The sequence below is a fragment of the Egretta garzetta genome, unplaced genomic scaffold, assembly GCF_000687185.1.
Source record: "Egretta garzetta isolate BGI_Z169 unplaced genomic scaffold, ASM68718v1 scaffold505, whole genome shotgun sequence".
Lineage (NCBI taxonomy): Eukaryota > Metazoa > Chordata > Aves > Pelecaniformes > Ardeidae > Egretta > Egretta garzetta.
Window position 1 is genome coordinate 271,861 of NW_009259711.1, and position 8,295 is coordinate 280,155.

An 8,295-nucleotide genomic window follows, 5' to 3' on the forward strand; every position below is an offset into this window, starting at 1 on the left:
GCTCTCTACAACTGCCTGAGAGGAGGCTGTAGGGAGGTGGGGGTCGGCCTCTGCTCCCTGGGAACAGATGATAGGATGAGGGGGAATGGTTTGAAGCTGCGCCAGGGCAGGTTTAGGCTAGACATTAGGAAAAACTTCTTCACCAAAAGGGTTGTCAGGCTCTGGAATGGGCTGCCCAGGGAGGTGGTGGAGTCCCCCTCCCTGGAGGTATTTAAAAGAAGGATAGATGAGGTGCTTAGGGACAGGGTTTAGTGGTGGGATGGCAGGGTTAGGTTAAAGGTTGGACTCGATGATCTCAAAGGTCTTTTCCAACCAAAGTGATTCTATGATTCTACCGCTGATTTCCACCCTCCCTAAGGAAGGGAGGGTGACTACAGAGCCATCCTTCAAGCAAGTCCCTTACGAACCTCCCGGTCTGGAGGGTGCACCCAAAGCCTGGGTTCGTTATCCACCACTGCAGACGTTCTCCTGCTGTTTATCTAATCCCTATGGGAAATAACCCTTCTACACCATTTCACTGGTGGCTGGTTGCCTGCCCCAGCTTAGAAACTGTGCTTATCACCAAAAAACCACCCTAAGCGTTGTCAATTGGAAGGACTTCAGAGTAGGAAAGTAAAAATGGTAAAGATGCCTAGAAAGCACGACCCTTCGGGATGGACTGGGGCTACCCATCTTACAGGGGCCAAGACCAGAAAGAACATTCCTACAACCTCCAACCTGTAGAAGACTGCTGTAAAACCAAGAAGGAATAATCTCTTTTTTGTGCCTGACAGGTCAAAAAGTAGACAACCTAAAAAAAAAAAATAAAATAAAAAAGAAGACTTCTCAACCACATAACTCAAGTTTCCTAGAGAAGGAGGGACAGGGGTACCTGGGAAGGGCGAACGTTAGAAGACATTAGGTAAAAACCCATCAGGAATGACACAGCTGAAGCAGAACCTTCTTTAGAGAAAAAAGATAGACTAGGAGATTCCTTGAGGTTGCTACCAGCCCTGCGACTCTGGGATCCTCTCCCTGTCGCACCTTGAGTCGTGTTTTCCAAGTTGAACCATCCTAATGTATAATCTATCTTTGACCTTTTAATTTCCACTGGAACTTTTAGGAGATGGAACAGCCAGACTGGTATGTGGTTTCCAAGACCCAGTACAGTGCATTTACAGGTTTGAGAACAGGTCAACATCACACTGCTTGCTTCCTAATGAGGAAGAACATTCATGCAGTGCGAGATATGAGATGGTTTAAGATGTGTAACACAAAAAATCCCAAAGCAACGAGATTTTCCTTTGAAACCATGTAAGAAAAGTAAAGAGAATTGCCATACTGAAGCTGTATAGTTTAAAAAAGAGTAAGCAAATGCAAAAAGAAGGTTTTGTTTAAAAAATGTTAGGGTTTAAACATCATCCAAATCAAGGAGATGCCTTTTCCAAAATGTATCCCATGTATTTTCCATTAACTTACTTTTTTATCCGTATATAGATCATTAATCAGTGACCCAGCATCTCTTGAAAACAACACAACGTTGCGTAGTGCAGAAATGGGTTGCAGAGTTGCTCCTCTGCTGATGGAGAAGATAAAGATCCAGCCCTTCGCAGGGCACAGAAGCAGGACAGAAAGCGCAGCGATACAGCCCTGATCATGCTTTAAGTTGCCTCGGGGCCACCTGAAATACAGCATTACAGTACAGGGGGAAGAGGGCAGCCACATCACACGTGAACGGGGGAAGAGAACGCGCATCCAGCTCGTGTTTAGCATGCGCGCTCTTAAAACAACGAACGCCACTATTTCTGCGAGCCTGATATTATACACAACACCCCACAGCTAAAAGCACACAAGTGCAGCTACATACCAGAGATGCAACATGGAGGGAATTTCTTTTATTGCTGGTTGCACGTATGTTCAAAGACCAGCACTATTGAGAAAAAGACCAAGATCAAACAGAGAATGAATAGCTGGAACGAAACACACTCTCACCACTGGACCCATGGATGATTCCCTGGGGAAACCCTTACAAAGAGGGCTCAGTATTTCTCAAATAAGTTTCTGTGTATATTTTTCCCATGTGCCGTTTTATAGATCACATAGTAATGGAAATCAAGAGAGATCCTGAGGGTACAGAGATGGACTTCACAGTGCGCCACCAACAAAGTAGCTGTTTGTAGAATGGGAAACAGCAACAAGCCTTTGCAAACAAACAATGTGGAATTCTTGGCTAAAAACAATAGCTTAAAAAAAAAAAAAAAAAAGAAGAAGAAAAAAAGACTTCTTTCATGGTATTTCCAATGGCCTCATCCTGCAATCAACTGCTGGATGAATCCTTGCCATGGAAAATGTCATTGTAATAATACGGGTGCATCTGGCGTCGGGACATAGCCCCCCAGAAGGTGTTGATGTGGGATGGAGACCTGCGTGTGTACAGCTGGAAGCCTGCTAGGAAATGCCAGAGGTAGCTTTAAGCGAATAAACAAACGTATGAAAAGCAGCAGTCAGCACACTGAAGTTAGAGTTCTTCCTTCTTTTCTAGAAAACTCGCTTTTCTGAGATTTCCCACCGGCCGTTATTTATAACTTCATCTTTTCTAATGCCCACTGAACGGTCTCCCATGCTCCTGGACTCCCCAAAAGGTCCTTCTGAACTCCACTCAGCCAGAAGGACTTGCTGTGCTGGTCTCCAGAGACGGTCCACGCCTTTTTGGGTGCCACACAACTCGGCCCCGTTCGCTAAGTGACCGTTCTGGAAGGTTGCTTTTGGTTTTCAAATCAAGGTCACACCTCGCTGCTGCGGCCAGGGATGGCACAGCAGTCTCCCCTGCCTCTGTTCTAACTTGTGTAGGAAAATGAGGAAGATGCTCTGAACTCTGACACCGATTAAGGCGTTGCTGTGGGGTTTTTTTATATGTCCCAAACGGTGGAATACTTGTATTTTAAGGCACAGCAGCCAAGGTTCAACCACAAGCCCACCTGGTCCCTGCACATAGTAATGCCTCCAACCTCTAGGTCCTTTTTCTCCCCAGAAACCTGCCGAGTTTCCTTCCCACCACTTACCCACGTCCTGATCCTACAACTGGCTTTTCGCACTTACTACTAAACACAGTTTTTCAAGAAATAGGTAAATTCTACCCTTCTCCCACCTTTCTGCTGTAACCATTTCCTTCATTCCCAGCTCTAACCATTTTACCTTCTAGTTCAGCCAACCAAACATGGAGATGCTTCTGGAAAAGAACCAAGCTGTGCGCTTGTTCACACGGTCTGTCAGGATTTAGTGAAATTAGTCGTTGTTTTTCACTGCTGTTCCTGCTTACACCTCAACACCTTACAATGCTCTGATGTTTATTTGCTTTTTTAATATTAACGTTGCACTTGCCAACACTGGGCAGACACCTCCTGCCCACAGCAGAGTCAGACCTGCAGACTCTTTGCTGATTTGTCTCAGACACCACGCTACCTGTAATGAGAAGTCAACGTCAGACGGGGCACTAGAGTAGATGCTGCCATAGCAGATGTACTTCTGACCGTAGAGCTGATTTTTGCTTAAGAAATTGGTATGAGGCATACCAGGAAAAGCACGTGTTTCCTAATGCAAAACAGGCTTCACTTTAAGCTCTCGTGCTTTGACCGTACCACACTGTTCCAGTTTACCCAAATAACTGTCAAACTTCAAATGACTGACCTACTGCTATAGAAGAATGAAGACATACCCATTGATTTTTGAATTTTTTAGATAAAAGAGAGATGCTCTAGACAAAAGGAGGAGACATTCACCTGGTTTCACAGGATCTCAGAGTGGCTGAGGTTGGAAGGTCCAACCTAAGGTCATCTGGTCCAAGCCCCGTGCTCAAGCAGGGCCACCTAGAGCTGGGTGCCCAGGACCACGGTTAGATGGCTTTCTCTTACCTTCAGTTTTTGAGCTTCTCCTCTAACTTTCAGCAGCTCCGTGATGGAGTCCACAAAGCCCTGGTAGTGGAAGTTGCACATTTTCTCAATCTCACGATCATGGTTTCTGATTCGTGCTTCCAGTTTCTCCATGAAACGACCGTGTTCTTCCCCATCATAGACAGATCTAAAAAGAAGATGTCAACGTTGGTCAAGATTCCACTATCTGTCACTGTCGTTACAAGAAATACCCGAAATATAAGCTTTAAAAAACGCCTCCTGTGATAAAGGGATAGTTCTGCTTTTTATTGGCATACACCAGGCACCAAACTCAGGTTTGAAAGTCTTTCTAATCCAGCCTTTCTTTTTCTTTTTCCACCTGTCAAACATCACCTTGATGTTCCCTCAGAGACCACAACACGCCCAGCCAGCGCCGAATCACCTGAAGCAAAGCCTTCGTGCTCTAGCTTTGAGCTCACCGTCTCTGATCACTACCTGCTCTCGTAAGCTCTAACACTGAGCTCTTGGACAATTTACTGGGTGTTCTCCATGCGTCTGGAGTAAAATCTACAAACGGGGAAGCATCACCTACACAGCTGCCAAAATCCATTCCCCTCTTCATCCCTGGTTTTGCCAGCACAATTAGCAGTGTTGCTGGAAGGCCAACACGGCTGAAGGCCACTCAAATTGTCAGGGCTACCCCAAGCCAAGACACCATGCGCACAAGTTGCAGGTTAACAGGTCATCTCTGCTACAGCCAAACAAAACCACTAGCATTAAAGTTAAGGGCGGAAGTTAAAAAAAAAAAAAAAAAAAATGATACCAGATCAAGTGCTACTGATACGGTAGCAAAACCTAAACCAAAGAACTCAGACATTAAAAAAAAAAAAAAAAACACTATAAAAAAATTTATCCTTCATATTTTCTTAAATTCCACGCAACTGGGAAGAGAGGCTTGAATCGCCACGTTAAACCACTTTGTGTTCAGTCTGTTACCAGCGCACACTGTCTGGCAATGATGATTATTTCCAACTGGTTTGTAAAGCCGTCTAGAAGGCGACTCCCTCGGCTGCAGAACGAGCCGCTGGTGCAGAAGCAATAGAGCACAACTGCAAAATAAGCAAAAGTCATTCTAGAAAGCAAAGGGATTTTATCATGCCCTGGAATGGCATGGGATTTTCAGAGGATTGTTTGCTTGGGGTGGGGGGGCGGTTATAGTAAACGTAGGTGTTTATTCTAAAGAGCGCAGAAATCCCACCCTTAGACCTGTCTTTGGGAAGTTTTAGTACTTTAAGGAGCAGTGTTAACTCCCAAACCTGAATTCTCTCCCAATCCAAAAGAATTAAGCACACAGTGAGCTTTATGGAGTCAGAGCTTGTACAGTGTCAAAAAGTAAGGCTAAATTAATTACACACCGAGCTCCATGCAGCAATTAGAGATAAAAGATGGGGAATGACAGAGCTGTAACAAGCTGAAAGAGTAACAAAACATAAATAAAATTACTAATGGCAGCAGTGACAAGCAATGCTTCGGAAAGAACCAGAAACTCAATAAATCCAACCAGACACAGTGAATCTTTCTGCCTGCAGAAAGCGATATGATCCTTTGGTGTGATCACAAGTCACTCTGGAGAATCCCACCTCTTCCATCCACAACGGTCTCAAAGTAATACAAAAAATACCAAGACAGGACTAAAAGCTGGAGGAAGTCTACTTACTTATCATTCTTTAAAACCTGCCCTAGCAATTTCAATTATACCGTTTCAGTAAACCATTCTCAACGGCCAAAATCGCCAAATCTTTTCCAAGGCTGTTTAGAACTCAGTGTAAAACAGCACAGTCCCCAAGAGTCGAAGTCTTCAGAGGTGACCATATTGCCTTCTTAATTCCAAGGTAGAAGCTGTTTGGTGCTAAAGGGGAAAGAGAAACATAGCTTCCTAAAATTATATGAGTGCCACTACTAGCATGATGCGAGGGGTTTTGCCTTCCAGCTTAGCAGAGCTGTGCTGGTAGGACATGAAAGCTGGTGACAGAGTGCCATCTAGTGCTGCACAGCCTCTTTGCAGGGTCCCTCATGAAACTCAACCAGGCGCCTCCGCTCTAACGAACCCTTAGCTCAAAGATAACTCACGTACAGGAAGCAAATAAAGCTAGACGAGTTGTCTTTTCATTCAAGCATAAATTTAAAATTAAAAAAACCCCCCACAACAGTAGTTACGGGTGCCAAATAAATGTGTTTGCATTCAAAGGAAAATACCATCGGCATTTACAGAGGCATCTATCGAGGGGAAAAAAAAAAAAAAACCCACACTCAAAATTACTTACAAAGTCTAGGCAAAGGTTCTTCTGCAGATGGCTAGCCTAAGACATGGAGGTCCAATGACTGAAACCCTTTTATTAATATTTTTTTTTTAGCCAAACTCTAGTGTAAAAAAAAAAAACCAAACCACAAAACCCCAAACCAAACAAAACCAGCTTCTTAAAGGTCAGCTCTAAGCTGTTGTTTAAACTAAACTCTGTATCTTCCCTTCCGAGCTCTCCTATTCATCCCCAACCCTCCCTCCAATGCAGAACCAGCATCCTCCACTTCCATCCTCCCTCTAAAACACACACACGGGCAACAGCCAAGCAAGACCCAAACCGAACCACAACACGCTCTAAAGTTGCAGGATGTCAACTCCAAAGTTATGGGATGCCAAGTTCTTGCTCTGTATTGACCACCATCACACAAGCGGACTACAGTGACAATGCAGTGACTCTTAGCTCAAAATAAACAGCGTAGGGACTCGGCCTGATTGCAAGAAGAACAAATCTATCCCCTGCAATCCCGTCAAAACACACCTCAAGTCCCAGACTCGACCACCATCATGTCTGGTTCCCTGGCTCTAGTTCTGAGCCACCTTCCTCAGCTGTTTCTGCTGCTGCCAGAGCTACGGCATCACTCTGGGAAAACCATCCTTGTGCTCCCATATCCTCGGCGTTTGTGCACTATGATCTACCTAGCAACTGCCAGCTTTCTCAAGACCAAGTTCTCACCTGATCCGCGCAACTGAGCGCCTTCAGGACGTATGTCCTCCTTCTCAGGATTACCACATCTGGAACGTTATACTTCCCCCTGTTTGCCTACCAAACCTTCGGGACACCCCTTGCCTTGCTCTGGATCTACAGGTCTCTCTGGCTGCTCCCTTCTACCTCATTTCATCTGCACATACACCCTGCTCCTAGTAACGTCTCTCCCAGTTCAAACGCTAATTAGAGCTCGATCCGGATCTCCAGCTAACTGTCCTGAAGTGACCAGTAATTCAGAAGATATTATAAGGTGACGGACAAAAAAAATTTCTAGAAAGAAAAGAAATCTTACACGTGTATTTATGCCCAGCAATAATCATGACAGCACACAAGGCAAAAATAAAGGGGAAAAAAAAAAATCAGAACGGGTTTGGGCTGTTCATTCTCTTGGTTGTAAATAACGAAGCACTGTGACAACGCTATAGAAAACGATCCTTGAGGCTGCTTTTTTTTTTTTTTTTTTTTTTTTTTTGCTTTGCTATAAAACATTGCTGGTCAGATAGCTTTAGTAATAAGCCTCCCCCACAAAATGCCTTTTGATTAAAAAAGTCTGAGAAAGAGAGGTCTGTCCTGCATGCACTTATCTTATAACTCTGGAGCTGGCTGTAATTCTCCGGTTGAGGGCTATGCTCAGTGACAGATTTGTCTGGTTTACATTTTTTAAGCACACTCACTAAACAAAACCATTTAAGATGACTTTAAAAAGTTCTTGGATTGTATTGTTAGGTTTCACAATTTCTGCATTCGTTTAAAAAATCCACTGCATTTTTTTTTTTTATTTTTTTTCAAAAGGTCAACTGGAAAAATCTTTCCAGGAAAGCCTTGACAGACAAATGCATCAGGAGCTCCCATCTGGAGCCTTGCATTATCGCAGAGTTTATCCCCCAAAACAGGGGCAGCCACCCGGGGCCCACACCAAGCGACCAAACCATTGACAAGGGGGATGCCGCAGGCGCGGGCTCGTGGCACAGCCGGCTGCTCAGGTGCCTTTTCCATTTTCCAAGCAGCAGAAAGCGAGCAGGGGCTCGCACAGAAGCACGACGCGTTGACGTTGAGCCTTTCACATCTTTGTACTCCCCCCGCATCCCAGAGCCTCACTCGACTCTGCCTATACTCAGCCCCCACGTTGCGCTGGACACGCTACTGCGTTCTCGATCGCTTCATCACCTCCAAGAGCAAAAACTGGGGAAAAAGCAAAGCTTTGGGGAATACAGCCCAAGGGAAGACCCAAAGAGACAACAAGCTCAGCTACAAATCTTCTGAAAGCACGGTGAGAGGCTGTGGACATCTTGGGTCCTGCCACCAAGCACCAACACAACCTATGTTCTTCTCCAGCCATGCTTCAGACCCTTCATCTG

The 8,295-nt window shown here is 44.9% G+C and overlaps 1 protein-coding gene across 1 annotated transcript in view; it reads right to left on the reverse strand.

Annotated features, from left to right (window-relative positions):
- The window catches only part of EXOC6B (exocyst complex component 6B), a 274,237-nt gene extending 271,089 nt beyond the window's left edge, over window positions 1-3,148 (reverse strand). Inside the window, exons 1-2 of the mRNA XM_035894470.1 lie at window positions 3,142-3,148; window positions 2,261-2,262 (exon numbers count right to left, since the gene is read on the reverse strand). The gene's annotated coding sequence lies outside the window, so the exon portion shown is untranslated. The remainder of the gene's footprint in view (window positions 1-2,260; window positions 2,263-3,141) is intronic.
- Between the last annotated feature and the right edge of the window lie 5,147 nt (window positions 3,149-8,295).